At 45.8% G+C, this 14,994-nt stretch overlaps 6 non-coding genes across 6 annotated transcripts; all 6 read right to left on the bottom strand.

Moving 5' to 3' along the window:
* Nucleotides 1–1,793: 1,793 nt before the first annotated feature.
* LOC130338162 (U2 spliceosomal RNA) lies at nt 1,794–1,984 on the bottom strand. The gene has a single exon (XR_008878912.1). It is a non-coding gene; the product is annotated as a U2 spliceosomal RNA (small nuclear RNA).
* Nucleotides 1,985–4,069: 2,085 nt separating this feature from the next.
* LOC130338161 (U2 spliceosomal RNA) lies at nt 4,070–4,260 on the bottom strand. Its single transcript, XR_008878911.1, has one exon. It is a non-coding gene; the product is annotated as a U2 spliceosomal RNA (small nuclear RNA).
* Nucleotides 4,261–6,347: 2,087 nt separating this feature from the next.
* LOC130338160 (U2 spliceosomal RNA) lies at nt 6,348–6,538 on the bottom strand. Its single transcript, XR_008878910.1, has one exon. It is a non-coding gene; the product is annotated as a U2 spliceosomal RNA (small nuclear RNA).
* Nucleotides 6,539–8,615: 2,077 nt separating this feature from the next.
* Nucleotides 8,616–8,806, bottom strand: LOC130338158 (U2 spliceosomal RNA). The gene has a single exon (XR_008878908.1). It is a non-coding gene; the product is annotated as a U2 spliceosomal RNA (small nuclear RNA).
* Nucleotides 8,807–10,901: 2,095 nt separating this feature from the next.
* On the bottom strand, nt 10,902–11,092 carry LOC130338157 (U2 spliceosomal RNA). The gene has a single exon (XR_008878907.1). It is a non-coding gene; the product is annotated as a U2 spliceosomal RNA (small nuclear RNA).
* Nucleotides 11,093–13,183: 2,091 nt separating this feature from the next.
* Nucleotides 13,184–13,374, bottom strand: LOC130338155 (U2 spliceosomal RNA). Its single transcript, XR_008878906.1, has one exon. It is a non-coding gene; the product is annotated as a U2 spliceosomal RNA (small nuclear RNA).
* Nucleotides 13,375–14,994: the final 1,620 nt, after the last annotated feature.

Here is a 14,994-nt window from a genome sequence, read left to right as displayed (position 1 = left end):
AGCACACACCTACCTTTGTTGCCTGCAGATGCCTCCTTGGCTGTCCCCAAACGGTATCAAACCAACACCCACGGGAAGCTGTAAGCATAGAGGACATGCCTGCACCCCATTGGACTTACCTGTGTGGGTTAAATCCGGGTTATTTGACAACCTATGGCGGTGATGGTTCTGCTCAGGCAGAGCAGTGCTGATGCTCCTCATAAAGCTGTCGCTGCTGTGAAGGTTCTAGGTGACATCACAAATCCCTATGGTTACATACACAACAAAGCTGGGTTGTTGTTGTTTACACTCTGCAAGGCCTGTGGAAGTGAGTGACATCATAGCACTGTAGTTCTGAGGGTTCAAGATGGATGCAACAATCTCCTGTTGCTTCTATGAAGGCCGTAATAGACGACATCACCAAACAGCTCCATAGTCACATACACAGCAAAGGAGAGATGTTGTTTACACCTAGTGATGTCAGTGGTATTGAGTGACATCACCGCACAGTGCTAAGGCTCCTGGGCCTGGACACAGCAGCGGCTGCAATATCTCAACGGAGAATACGTTTATATCTATGTGTGTGTGTGCGCATATATATATATATATATATATATATATATATATATATATATATATATATTTCTCCGCCGAAATCACTTTTAAACCCATTTCCACCTTTTTTTCCCTTCTCTTCCTCTTACTTTTTTTTCACGTTTTTTTACGTTTTTCTCCTTTTCGCCTCTTTTCTGGGCGTATTATTCTTCTTTTTCTTCTTTTTTTTCGTCTAATGCATACCCCATCAGTGCAGCAATGCTTATTCAATACCGCCAGCAGATGGAGACACTGGGGGATAATTTTCTAAGGATTTATACTGATTTTTCCTGTCTGAATTTGTCGCACAGAAAGTTGCAGGCCAAATATGTGTGACATTTCTGCGACTTTAGCTTCTAGAGCATTTTTACAACATTATACATAGGTGCTGAATACATAAAAAGCGACTGTTCAGCGACAGACAAGTCGCATCGGCTGAAAGTAGGCCAGAATGTCAGTCCATGTTGGAGCAGGTTTAGATACAGTCTAAAGCATAGATCTCAAAGTCTGTGCACAGAATTTAGCAAGGGCCTCGCACCTTCTGATGCATCAGGTAGGTGCACAATAGCATAGCCTAACCCTCTGTACTTTGGTCTATATTGATGCGGGACATAGACAGCCAGCTGATGACCAATCCATTAGTGCAATGGATGGCTGGAAGCATTTGTCTTTGCCTTTGCAATACCACAGAAGCAATGCATGGTCAATGTACAGCAATGACACACCTGTGTGAACAGCCAGGAGACCCCCCCCCCCCATGTTATGTTACATAGTTACATAGTTAGTACGGTCGAAAAAAGACATATGTCCATCAAGTTCAACCAGGGAATTAAGGGGTAGGGGTGTGGCGCGATATTGGGGAAGGGATGAGATTTTATATTTCTTCATAAGCATTAATCTTATTTTGTCAATTAGGAACATTCAGCACCCACCCGCTATCAAGGCAGCTGCCTATCATGTCATGCCCTACCTGCACAGGTGTGCTGGCTACTCAAATGATCCAATTAAGGAGGCCATTTAGTCAGCAGCAGCAGAAGTCCTGTGCCTGGACGCTCCAACAGGGGCCAGACACAAGCAGAAGCAGAAGCAGCAGAAGCAGCAGCAGCACCACCTTTTGTTTTTTGGCTGCAGCAGCAGCAAGGCCCACAGGGCTGGCTAGCTGGCTAGCCAGCAAGCAGGTAGCAATGAAAGTAGGAATCTTTCTTTTTAACCCTGTAAGGGGGTGGTGCACTGTACCCGAAGATACTGCCATATCGGGTCAATGCATAGGGCGACGGAAGCAAGCTTCGAAATCGGCCCCCGTTCTCAAAAATCCATTTAATATATGGTCCCCAGATAGGGGACGTATCAGATATTAAACTGATAAGAACAGATACTACACTTGATCTTAGCCAAAAGGCCGAGAAGCGATAACCGTGAAAGGGGCGGGCCCAACAAGGTCCCCTTCATGGGCACTATCACTGCTTGCTGTCAGGGAGGCTGCCAGACAATTTTCCATGCACACTCTGGGCTGGGGGGCAGTCAACCACCAGTACACACAGCAGAACCTAAACCCATACCATTATTGCTAAGCAGCAAGACAGGGGCCCATTGCACTCCCACGGGGCCTTTTTAAATGCAATCCATAACCCGGATTTGCCAGGAACCCTTCTTACTCCTCCTACTTGCATGTGACACTGGGCTTAGGATCTGCATAGGAAACACACACACAAGCACACACCTACCTTTGTTGCCTGCAGATGCCTCCTTGGCTGTCCCCAAACGGTATCAAACCAACACCCACGGGAAGCTGTAAGCATAGAGGACATGCCTGCACCCCATTGGACTTACCTGTGTGGGTTAAATCCGGGTTATTTGACAACCTATGGCGGTGATGGTTCTGCTCAGGCAGAGCAGTGCTGATGCTCCTCATAAAGCTGTCGCTGCTGTGAAGGTTCTAGGTGACATCACAAATCCCTATGGTTACATACACAACAAAGCTGGGTTGTTGTTGTTTACACTCTGCAAGGCCTGTGGAAGTGAGTGACATCATAGCACTGTAGTTCTGAGGGTTCAAGATGGATGCAACAATCTCCTGTTGCTTCTATGAAGGCCGTAATAGACGACATCACCAAACAGCTCCATAGTCACATACACAGCAAAGGAGAGATGTTGTTTACACCTAGTGATGTCAGTGGTATTGAGTGACATCACAGCACAGTGCTAAGGCTCCTGGGCCTGGACACAGCAGCGGCTGCAATATCTCAACGGAGAATACGTTTATATCTATGTGTGTGTGTGCGCATATATATATATATATATATATATATATATATATATATATATTTCTCCGCCGAAATCACTTTTAAACCCATTTCCACCTTTTTTTCCCTTCTCTTCCTCTTACTTTTTTTTCACGTTTTTTTACGTTTTTCTCCTTTTCGCCTCTTTTCTGGGCGTATTATTCTTCTTTTTCTTCTTTTTTTTCGTCTAATGCATACCCCATCAGTGCAGCAATGCTTATTCAATACCGCCAGCAGATGGAGACACTGGGGGATAATTTTCTAAGGATTTATACTGATTTTTCCTGTCTGAATTTGTCGCACAGAAAGTTGCAGGCCAAATATGTGTGACATTTCTGCGACTTTAGCTTCTAGAGCATTTTTACAACATTATACATAGGTGCTGAATACATAAAAAGCGACTGTTCAGCGACAGACAAGTCGCATCGGCTGAAAGTAGGCCAGAATGTCAGTCCATGTTGGAGCAGGTTTAGATACAGTCTAAAGCATAGATCTCAAAGTCTGTGCACAGAATTTAGCAAGGGCCTCGCACCTTCTGATGCATCAGGTAGGTGCACAATAGCATAGCCTAACCCTCTGTACTTTGGTCTATATTGATGCGGGACATAGACAGCCAGCTGATGACCAATCCATTAGTGCAATGGATGGCTGGAAGCATTTGTCTTTGCCTTTGCAATACCACAGAAGCAATGCATGGTCAATGTACAGCAATGACACACCTGTGTGAACAGCCAGGAGACCCCCCCCCCCCATGTTATGTTACATAGTTACATAGTTAGTACGGTCGAAAAAAGACATATGTCCATCAAGTTCAACCAGGGAATTAAGGGGTAGGGGTGTGGCGCGATATTGGGGAAGGGATGAGATTTTATATTTCTTCATAAGCATTAATCTTATTTTGTCAATTAGGAACATTCAGCACCCACCCGCTATCAAGGCAGCTGCCTATCATGTCATGCCCTACCTGCACAGGTGTGCTGGCTACTCAAATGATCCAATTAAGGAGGCCATTTAGTCAGCAGCAGCAGAAGTCCTGTGCCTGGACGCTCCAACAGGGGCCAGACACAAGCAGAAGCAGAAGCAGCAGAAGCAGCAGCAGCACCACCTTTTGTTTTTTGGCTGCAGCAGCAGCAAGGCCCACAGGGCTGGCTAGCTGGCTAGCCAGCAAGCAGGTAGCAATGAAAGTAGGAATCTTTCTTTTTAACCCTGTAAGGGGGTGGTGCACTGTACCCGAAGATACTGCCATATCGGGTCAATGCATAGGGCGACGGAAGCAAGCTTCGAAATCGGCCCCCGTTCTCAAAAATCCATTTAATATATGGTCCCCAGATAGGGGACGTATCAGATATTAAACTGATAAGAACAGATACTACACTTGATCTTAGCCAAAAGGCCGAGAAGCGATAACCGTGAAAGGGGCGGGCCCAACAAGGTCCCCTTCATGGGCACTATCACTGCTTGCTGTCAGGGAGGCTGCCAGACAATTTTCCATGCACACTCTGGGCTGGGGGGCAGTCAACCACCAGTACACACAGCAGAACCTAAACCCATACCATTATTGCTAAGCAGCAAGACAGGGGCCCATTGCACTCCCACGGGGCCTTTTTAAATGCAATCCATAACCCGGATTTGCCAGGAACCCTTCTTACTCCTCCTACTTGCATGTGACACTGGGCTTAGGATCTGCATAGGAAACACACACACAAGCACACACCTACCTTTGTTGCCTGCAGATGCCTCCTTGGCTGTCCCCAAACGGTATCAAACCAACACCCACGGGAAGCTGTAAGCATAGAGGACATGCCTGCACCCCATTGGACTTACCTGTGTGGGTTAAATCCGGGTTATTTGACAACCTATGGCGGTGATGGTTCTGCTCAGGCAGAGCAGTGCTGATGCTCCTCATAAAGCTGTCGCTGCTGTGAAGGTTCTAGGTGACATCACAAATCCCTATGGTTACATACACAACAAAGCTGGGTTGTTGTTGTTTACACTCTGCAAGGCCTGTGGAAGTGAGTGACATCATAGCACTGTAGTTCTGAGGGTTCAAGATGGATGCAACAATCTCCTGTTGCTTCTATGAAGGCCGTAATAGACGACATCACCAAACAGCTCCATAGTCACATACACAGCAAAGGAGAGATGTTGTTTACACCTAGTGATGTCAGTGGTATTGAGTGACATCACAGCACAGTGCTAAGGCTCCTGGGCCTGGACACAGCAGCGGCTGCAATATCTCAACGGAGAATACGTTTATATCTATGTGTGTGTGTGCGCATATATATATATATATATATATATATATATATATATATATATATTTCTCCGCCGAAATCACTTTTAAACCCATTTCCACCTTTTTTTCCCTTCTCTTCCTCTTACTTTTTTTTCACGTTTTTTTACGTTTTTCTCCTTTTCGCCTCTTTTCTGGGCGTATTATTCTTCTTTTTCTTCTTTTTTTTCGTCTAATGCATACCCCATCAGTGCAGCAATGCTTATTCAATACCGCCAGCAGATGGAGACACTGGGGGATAATTTTCTAAGGATTTATACTGATTTTTCCTGTCTGAATTTGTCGCACAGAAAGTTGCAGGCCAAATATGTGTGACATTTCTGCGACTTTAGCTTCTAGAGCATTTTTACAACATTATACATAGGTGCTGAATACATAAAAAGCGACTGTTCAGCGACAGACAAGTCGCATCGGCTGAAAGTAGGCCAGAATGTCAGTCCATGTTGGAGCAGGTTTAGATACAGTCTAAAGCATAGATCTCAAAGTCTGTGCACAGAATTTAGCAAGGGCCTCGCACCTTCTGATGCATCAGGTAGGTGCACAATAGCATAGCCTAACCCTCTGTACTTTGGTCTATATTGATGCGGGACATAGACAGCCAGCTGATGACCAATCCATTAGTGCAATGGATGGCTGGAAGCATTTGTCTTTGCCTTTGCAATACCACAGAAGCAATGCATGGTCAATGTACAGCAATGACACACCTGTGTGAACAGCCAGGAGACCCCCCCCCCCCATGTTATGTTACATAGTTACATAGTTAGTACGGTCGAAAAAAGACATATGTCCATCAAGTTCAACCAGGGAATTAAGGGGTAGGGGTGTGGCGCGATATTGGGGAAGGGATGAGATTTTATATTTCTTCATAAGCATTAATCTTATTTTGTCAATTAGGAACATTCAGCACCCACCCGCTATCAAGGCAGCTGCCTATCATGTCATGCCCTACCTGCACAGGTGTGCTGGCTACTCAAATGATCCAATTAAGGAGGCCATTTAGTCAGCAGCAGCAGAAGTCCTGTGCCTGGACGCTCCAACAGGGGCCAGACACAAGCAGAAGCAGAAGCAGCAGAAGCAGCAGCAGCACCACCTTTTGTTTTTTGGCTGCAGCAGCAGCAAGGCCCACAGGGCTGGCTAGCTGGCTAGCCAGCAAGCAGGTAGCAATGAAAGTAGGAATCTTTCTTTTTAACCCTGTAAGGGGGTGGTGCACTGTACCCGAAGATACTGCCATATCGGGTCAATGCATAGGGCGACGGAAGCAAGCTTCGAAATCGGCCCCCGTTCTCAAAAATCCATTTAATATATGGTCCCCAGATAGGGGACGTATCAGATATTAAACTGATAAGAACAGATACTACACTTGATCTTAGCCAAAAGGCCGAGAAGCGATAACCGTGAAAGGGGCGGGCCCAACAAGGTCCCCTTCATGGGCACTATCACTGCTTGCTGTCAGGGAGGCTGCCAGACAATTTTCCATGCACACTCTGGGCTGGGGGGCAGTCAACCACCAGTACACACAGCAGAACCTAAACCCATACCATTATTGCTAAGCAGCAAGACAGGGGCCCATTGCACTCCCACGGGGCCTTTTTAAATGCAATCCATAACCCGGATTTGCCAGGAACCCTTCTTACTCCTCCTACTTGCATGTGACACTGGGCTTAGGATCTGCATAGGAAACACACACACAAGCACACACCTACCTTTGTTGCCTGCAGATGCCTCCTTGGCTGTCCCCAAACGGTATCAAACCAACACCCACGGGAAGCTGTAAGCATAGAGGACATGCCTGCACCCCATTGGACTTACCTGTGTGGGTTAAATCCGGGTTATTTGACAACCTATGGCGGTGATGGTTCTGCTCAGGCAGAGCAGTGCTGATGCTCCTCATAAAGCTGTCGCTGCTGTGAAGGTTCTAGGTGACATCACAAATCCCTATGGTTACATACACAACAAAGCTGGGTTGTTGTTGTTTACACTCTGCAAGGCCTGTGGAAGTGAGTGACATCATAGCACTGTAGTTCTGAGGGTTCAAGATGGATGCAACAATCTCCTGTTGCTTCTATGAAGGCCGTAATAGACGACATCACCAAACAGCTCCATAGTCACATACACAGCAAAGGAGAGATGTTGTTTACACCTAGTGATGTCAGTGGTATTGAGTGACATCACAGCACAGTGCTAAGGCTCCTGGGCCTGGACACAGCAGCGGCTGCAATATCTCAACGGAGAATACGTTTATATCTATGTGTGTGTGTGCGCATATATATATATATATATATATATATATATATATATATATATATATATTCTCCGCCGAAATCACTTTTAAACCCATTTCCACCTTTTTTTCCCTTCTCTTCCTCTTACTTTTTTTTCACGTTTTTTTACGTTTTTCTCCTTTTCGCCTCTTTTCTGGGCGTATTATTCTTCTTTTTCTTCTTTTTTTTCGTCTAATGCATACCCCATCAGTGCAGCAATGCTTATTCAATACCGCCAGCAGATGGAGACACTGGGGGATAATTTTCTAAGGATTTATACTGATTTTTCCTGTCTGAATTTGTCGCACAGAAAGTTGCAGGCCAAATATGTGTGACATTTCTGCGACTTTAGCTTCTAGAGCATTTTTACAACATTATACATAGGTGCTGAATACATAAAAAGCGACTGTTCAGCGACAGACAAGTCGCATCGGCTGAAAGTAGGCCAGAATGTCAGTCCATGTTGGAGCAGGTTTAGATACAGTCTAAAGCATAGATCTCAAAGTCTGTGCACAGAATTTAGCAAGGGCCTCGCACCTTCTGATGCATCAGGTAGGTGCACAATAGCATAGCCTAACCCTCTGTACTTTGGTCTATATTGATGCGGGACATAGACAGCCAGCTGATGACCAATCCATTAGTGCAATGGATGGCTGGAAGCATTTGTCTTTGCCTTTGCAATACCACAGAAGCAATGCATGGTCAATGTACAGCAATGACACACCTGTGTGAACAGCCAGGAGACCCCCCCCCCCCCATGTTATGTTACATAGTTACATAGTTAGTACGGTCGAAAAAAGACATATGTCCATCAAGTTCAACCAGGGAATTAAGGGGTAGGGGTGTGGCGCGATATTGGGGAAGGGATGAGATTTTATATTTCTTCATAAGCATTAATCTTATTTTGTCAATTAGGAACATTCAGCACCCACCCGCTATCAAGGCAGCTGCCTATCATGTCATGCCCTACCTGCACAGGTGTGCTGGCTACTCAAATGATCCAATTAAGGAGGCCATTTAGTCAGCAGCAGCAGAAGTCCTGTGCCTGGACGCTCCAACAGGGGCCAGACACAAGCAGGAAGCAGCAGCAGCACCACCTTTTGTTTTTTGGCTGCAGCAGCAGCAAGGCCCACAGGGCTGGCTAGCTGGCTAGCCAGCAAGCAGGTAGCAATGAAAGTAGGAATCTTTCTTTTTAACCCTGTAAGGGGGTGGTGCACTGTACCCGAAGATACTGCCATATCGGGTCAATGCATAGGGCGACGGAAGCAAGCTTCGAAATCGGCCCCCGTTCTCAAAAATCCATTTAATATATGGTCCCCAGATAGGGGACGTATCAGATATTAAACTGATAAGAACAGATACTACACTTGATCTTAGCCAAAAGGCCGAGAAGCGATAACCGTGAAAGGGGCGGGCCCAACAAGGTCCCCTTCATGGGCACTATCACTGCTTGCTGTCAGGGAGGCTGCCAGACAATTTTCCATGCACACTCTGGGCTGGGGGGCAGTCAACCACCAGTACACACAGCAGAACCTAAACCCATACCATTATTGCTAAGCAGCAAGACAGGGGCCCATTGCACTCCCACGGGGCCTTTTTAAATGCAATCCATAACCCGGATTTGCCAGGAACCCTTCTTACTCCTCCTACTTGCATGTGACACTGGGCTTAGGATCTGCATAGGAAACACACACACAAGCACACACCTACCTTTGTTGCCTGCAGATGCCTCCTTGGCTGTCCCCAAACGGTATCAAACCAACACCCACGGGAAGCTGTAAGCATAGAGGACATGCCTGCACCCCATTGGACTTACCTGTGTGGGTTAAATCCGGGTTATTTGACAACCTATGGCGGTGATGGTTCTGCTCAGGCAGAGCAGTGCTGATGCTCCTCATAAAGCTGTCGCTGCTGTGAAGGTTCTAGGTGACATCACAAATCCCTATGGTTACATACACAACAAAGCTGGGTTGTTGTTGTTTACACTCTGCAAGGCCTGTGGAAGTGAGTGACATCATAGCACTGTAGTTCTGAGGGTTCAAGATGGATGCAACAATCTCCTGTTGCTTCTATGAAGGCCGTAATAGACGACATCACCAAACAGCTCCATAGTCACATACACAGCAAAGGAGAGATGTTGTTTACACCTAGTGATGTCAGTGGTATTGAGTGACATCACAGCACAGTGCTAAGGCTCCTGGGCCTGGACACAGCAGCGGCTGCAATATCTCAACGGAGAATACGTTTATATCTATGTGTGTGTGTGCGCATATATATATATATATATATATATATATATATATATATATATATATATATATTTCTCCGCCGAAATCACTTTTAAACCCATTTCCACCTTTTTTTCCCTTCTCTTCCTCTTACTTTTTTTTCACGTTTTTTTACGTTTTTCTCCTTTTCGCCTCTTTTCTGGGCGTATTATTCTTCTTTTTCTTCTTTTTTTTCGTCTAATGCATACCCCATCAGTGCAGCAATGCTTATTCAATACCGCCAGCAGATGGAGACACTGGGGGATAATTTTCTAAGGATTTATACTGATTTTTCCTGTCTGAATTTGTCGCACAGAAAGTTGCAGGCCAAATATGTGTGACATTTCTGCGACTTTAGCTTCTAGAGCATTTTTACAACATTATACATAGGTGCTGAATACATAAAAAGCGACTGTTCAGCGACAGACAAGTCGCATCGGCTGAAAGTAGGCCAGAATGTCAGTCCATGTTGGAGCAGGTTTAGATACAGTCTAAAGCATAGATCTCAAAGTCTGTGCACAGAATTTAGCAAGGGCCTCGCACCTTCTGATGCATCAGGTAGGTGCACAATAGCATAGCCTAACCCTCTGTACTTTGGTCTATATTGATGCGGGACATAGACAGCCAGCTGATGACCAATCCATTAGTGCAATGGATGGCTGGAAGCATTTGTCTTTGCCTTTGCAATACCACAGAAGCAATGCATGGTCAATGTACAGCAATGACACACCTGTGTGAACAGCCAGGAGACCCCCCCCCCCCATGTTATGTTACATAGTTACATAGTTAGTACGGTCGAAAAAAGACATATGTCCATCAAGTTCAACCAGGGAATTAAGGGGTAGGGGTGTGGCGCGATATTGGGGAAGGGATGAGATTTTATATTTCTTCATAAGCATTAATCTTATTTTGTCAATTAGGAACATTCAGCACCCACCCGCTATCAAGGCAGCTGCCTATCATGTCATGCCCTACCTGCACAGGTGTGCTGGCTACTCAAATGATCCAATTAAGGAGGCCATTTAGTCAGCAGCAGCAGAAGTCCTGTGCCTGGACGCTCCAACAGGGGCCAGACACAAGCAGAAGCAGAAGCAGCAGAAGCAGCAGCAGCACCACCTTTTGTTTTTTGGCTGCAGCAGCAGCAAGGCCCACAGGGCTGGCTAGCTGGCTAGCCAGCAAGCAGGTAGCAATGAAAGTAGGAATCTTTCTTTTTAACCCTGTAAGGGGGTGGTGCACTGTACCCGAAGATACTGCCATATCGGGTCAATGCATAGGGCGACGGAAGCAAGCTTCGAAATCGGCCCCCGTTCTCAAAAATCCATTTAATATATGGTCCCCAGATAGGGGACGTATCAGATATTAAACTGATAAGAACAGATACTACACTTGATCTTAGCCAAAAGGCCGAGAAGCGATAACCGTGAAAGGGGCGGGCCCAACAAGGTCCCCTTCATGGGCACTATCACTGCTTGCTGTCAGGGAGGCTGCCAGACAATTTTCCATGCACACTCTGGGCTGGGGGGCAGTCAACCACCAGTACACACAGCAGAACCTAAACCCATACCATTATTGCTAAGCAGCAAGACAGGGGCCCATTGCACTCCCACGGGGCCTTTTTAAATGCAATCCATAACCCGGATTTGCCAGGAACCCTTCTTACTCCTCCTACTTGCATGTGACACTGGGCTTAGGATCTGCATAGGAAACACACACACAAGCACACACCTACCTTTGTTGCCTGCAGATGCCTCCTTGGCTGTCCCCAAACGGTATCAAACCAACACCCACGGGAAGCTGTAAGCATAGAGGACATGCCTGCACCCCATTGGACTTACCTGTGTGGGTTAAATCCGGGTTATTTGACAACCTATGGCGGTGATGGTTCTGCTCAGGCAGAGCAGTGCTGATGCTCCTCATAAAGCTGTCGCTGCTGTGAAGGTTCTAGGTGACATCACAAATCCCTATGGTTACATACACAACAAAGCTGGGTTGTTGTTGTTTACACTCTGCAAGGCCTGTGGAAGTGAGTGACATCATAGCACTGTAGTTCTGAGGGTTCAAGATGGATGCAACAATCTCCTGTTGCTTCTATGAAGGCCGTAATAGACGACATCACCAAACAGCTCCATAGTCACATACACAGCAAAGGAGAGATGTTGTTTACACCTAGTGATGTCAGTGGTATTGAGTGACATCACAGCACAGTGCTAAGGCTCCTGGGCCTGGACACAGCAGCGGCTGCAATATCTCAACGGAGAATACGTTTATATCTATGTGTGTGTGTGCGCATATATATATATATATATATATATATATATATATATATATATATATATTTCTCCGCCGAAATCACTTTTAAACCCATTTCCACCTTTTTTTCCCTTCTCTTCCTCTTACTTTTTTTTCACGTTTTTTTACGTTTTTCTCCTTTTCGCCTCTTTTCTGGGCGTATTATTCTTCTTTTTCTTCTTTTTTTTCGTCTAATGCATACCCCATCAGTGCAGCAATGCTTATTCAATACCGCCAGCAGATGGAGACACTGGGGGATAATTTTCTAAGGATTTATACTGATTTTTCCTGTCTGAATTTGTCGCACAGAAAGTTGCAGGCCAAATATGTGTGACATTTCTGCGACTTTAGCTTCTAGAGCATTTTTACAACATTATACATAGGTGCTGAATACATAAAAAGCGACTGTTCAGCGACAGACAAGTCGCATCGGCTGAAAGTAGGCCAGAATGTCAGTCCATGTTGGAGCAGGTTTAGATACAGTCTAAAGCATAGATCTCAAAGTCTGTGCACAGAATTTAGCAAGGGCCTCGCACCTTCTGATGCATCAGGTAGGTGCACAATAGCATAGCCTAACCCTCTGTACTTTGGTCTATATTGATGCGGGACATAGACAGCCAGCTGATGACCAATCCATTAGTGCAATGGATGGCTGGAAGCATTTGTCTTTGCCTTTGCAATACCACAGAAGCAATGCATGGTCAATGTACAGCAATGACACACCTGTGTGAACAGCCAGGAGACCCCCCCCCCCCATGTTATGTTACATAGTTACATAGTTAGTACGGTCGAAAAAAGACATATGTCCATCAAGTTCAACCAGGGAATTAAGGGGTAGGGGTGTGGCGCGATATTGGGGAAGGGATGAGATTTTATATTTCTTCATAAGCATTAATCTTATTTTGTCAATTAGGAACATTCAGCACCCACCCGCTATCAAGGCAGCTGCCTATCATGTCATGCCCTACCTGCACAGGTGTGCTGGCTACTCAAATGATCCAATTAAGGAGGCCATTTAGTCAGCAGCAGCAGAAGTCCTGTGCCTGGACGCTCCAACAGGGGCCAGACACAAGCAGAAGCAGAAGCAGCAGAAGCAGCAGCAGCACCACCTTTTGTTTTTTGGCTGCAGCAGCAGCAAGGCCCACAGGGCTGGCTAGCTGGCTAGCCAGCAAGCAGGTAGCAATGAAAGTAGGAATCTTTCTTTTTAACCCTGTAAGGGGGTGGTGCACTGTACCCGAAGATACTGCCATATCGGGTCAATGCATAGGGCGACGGAAGCAAGCTTCGAAATCGGCCCCCGTTCTCAAAAATCCATTTAATATATGGTCCCCAGATAGGGGACGTATCAGATATTAAACTGATAAGAACAGATACTACACTTGATCTTAGCCAAAAGGCCGAGAAGCGATAACCGTGAAAGGGGCGGGCCCAACAAGGTCCCCTTCATGGGCACTATCACTGCTTGCTGTCAGGGAGGCTGCCAGACAATTTTCCATGCACACTCTGGGCTGGGGGGCAGTCAACCACCAGTACACACAGCAGAACCTAAACCCATACCATTATTGCTAAGCAGCAAGACAGGGGCCCATTGCACTCCCACGGGGCCTTTTTAAATGCAATCCATAACCCGGATTTGCCAGGAACCCTTCTTACTCCTCCTACTTGCATGTGACACTGGGCTTAGGATCTGCATAGGAAACACACACACAAGCACACACCTACCTTTGTTGCCTGCAGATGCCTCCTTGGCTGTCCCCAAACGGTATCAAACCAACCCCCACGGGAAGCTGTAAGCATAGAGGACATGCCTGCACCCCATTGGACTTACCTGTGTGGGTTAAATCCGGGTTATTTGACAACCTATGGCGGTGATGGTTCTGCTCAGGCAGAGCAGTGCTGATGCTCCTCATAAAGCTGTCGCTGCTGTGAAGGTTCTAGGTGACATCACAAATCCCTATGGTTACATACACAACAAAGCTGGGTTGTTGTTGTTTACACACTGCAAGGCCTGTGGAAGTGAGTGACATCATAGCACTGTAGTTCTGAGGGTTCAAGATGGATGCAACAATCTCCTGTTGCTTCTATGAAGGCCGTAATAGACGACATCACCAAACAGCTCCATAGTCACATACACAGCAAAGGAGAGATGTTGTTTACACCTAGTGATGTCAGTGGTATTGAGTGACATCACAGCACAGTGCTAAGGCTCCTGGGCCTGGACACAGCAGCGGCTGCAATATCTCAACGGAGAATACGTTTATATCTATGTGTGTGTGTGCGCATATATATATATATATATATATATATATATATATATATATATATATATATTCTCCGCCGAAATCACTTTTAAACCCATTTCCACCTTTTTTTCCCTTCTCTTCCTCTTACTTTTTTTTCACGTTTTTTTACGTTTTTCTCCTTTTCGCCTCTTTTCTGGGCGTATTATTCTTCTTTTTCTTCTTTTTTTTCGTCTAATGCATACCCCATCAGTGCAGCAATGCTTATTCAATACCGCCAGCAGATGGAGACACTGGGGGATAATTTTCTAAGGATTTATACTGATTTTTCCTGTCTGAATTTGTCGCACAGAAAGTTGCAGGCCAAATATGTGTGACATTTCTGCGACTTTAGCTTCTAGAGCATTTTTACAACATTATACATAGGTGCTGAATACATAAAAAGCGACTGTTCAGCGACAGACAAGTCGCATCGGCTGAAAGTAGGCCAGAATGTCAGTCCATGTTGGAGCAGGTTTAGATACAGTCTAAAGCATAGATCTCAAAGTCTGTGCACAGAATTTAGCAAGGGCCTCGCACCTTCTGATGCATCAGGTAGGTGCACAATAGCATAGCCTAACCCTCTGTACTTTGGTCTATATTGATGCGGGACATAGACAGCCAGCTGATGACCAATCCATTAGTGCAATGGATGGCTGGAAGCATTTGTCTTTGCCTTTGCAATACCACAGAAGCAATGCATGGTCAATGTACAGCAATGACACACCTGTGTGAACAGCCAGGAGACCC

This window comes from Hyla sarda, unplaced genomic scaffold (genome assembly GCF_029499605.1).
Source record: "Hyla sarda isolate aHylSar1 unplaced genomic scaffold, aHylSar1.hap1 scaffold_515, whole genome shotgun sequence".
Lineage (NCBI taxonomy): Eukaryota > Metazoa > Chordata > Amphibia > Anura > Hylidae > Hyla > Hyla sarda.
This window is presented reverse-complemented; position numbering and strand designations above follow the sequence as displayed.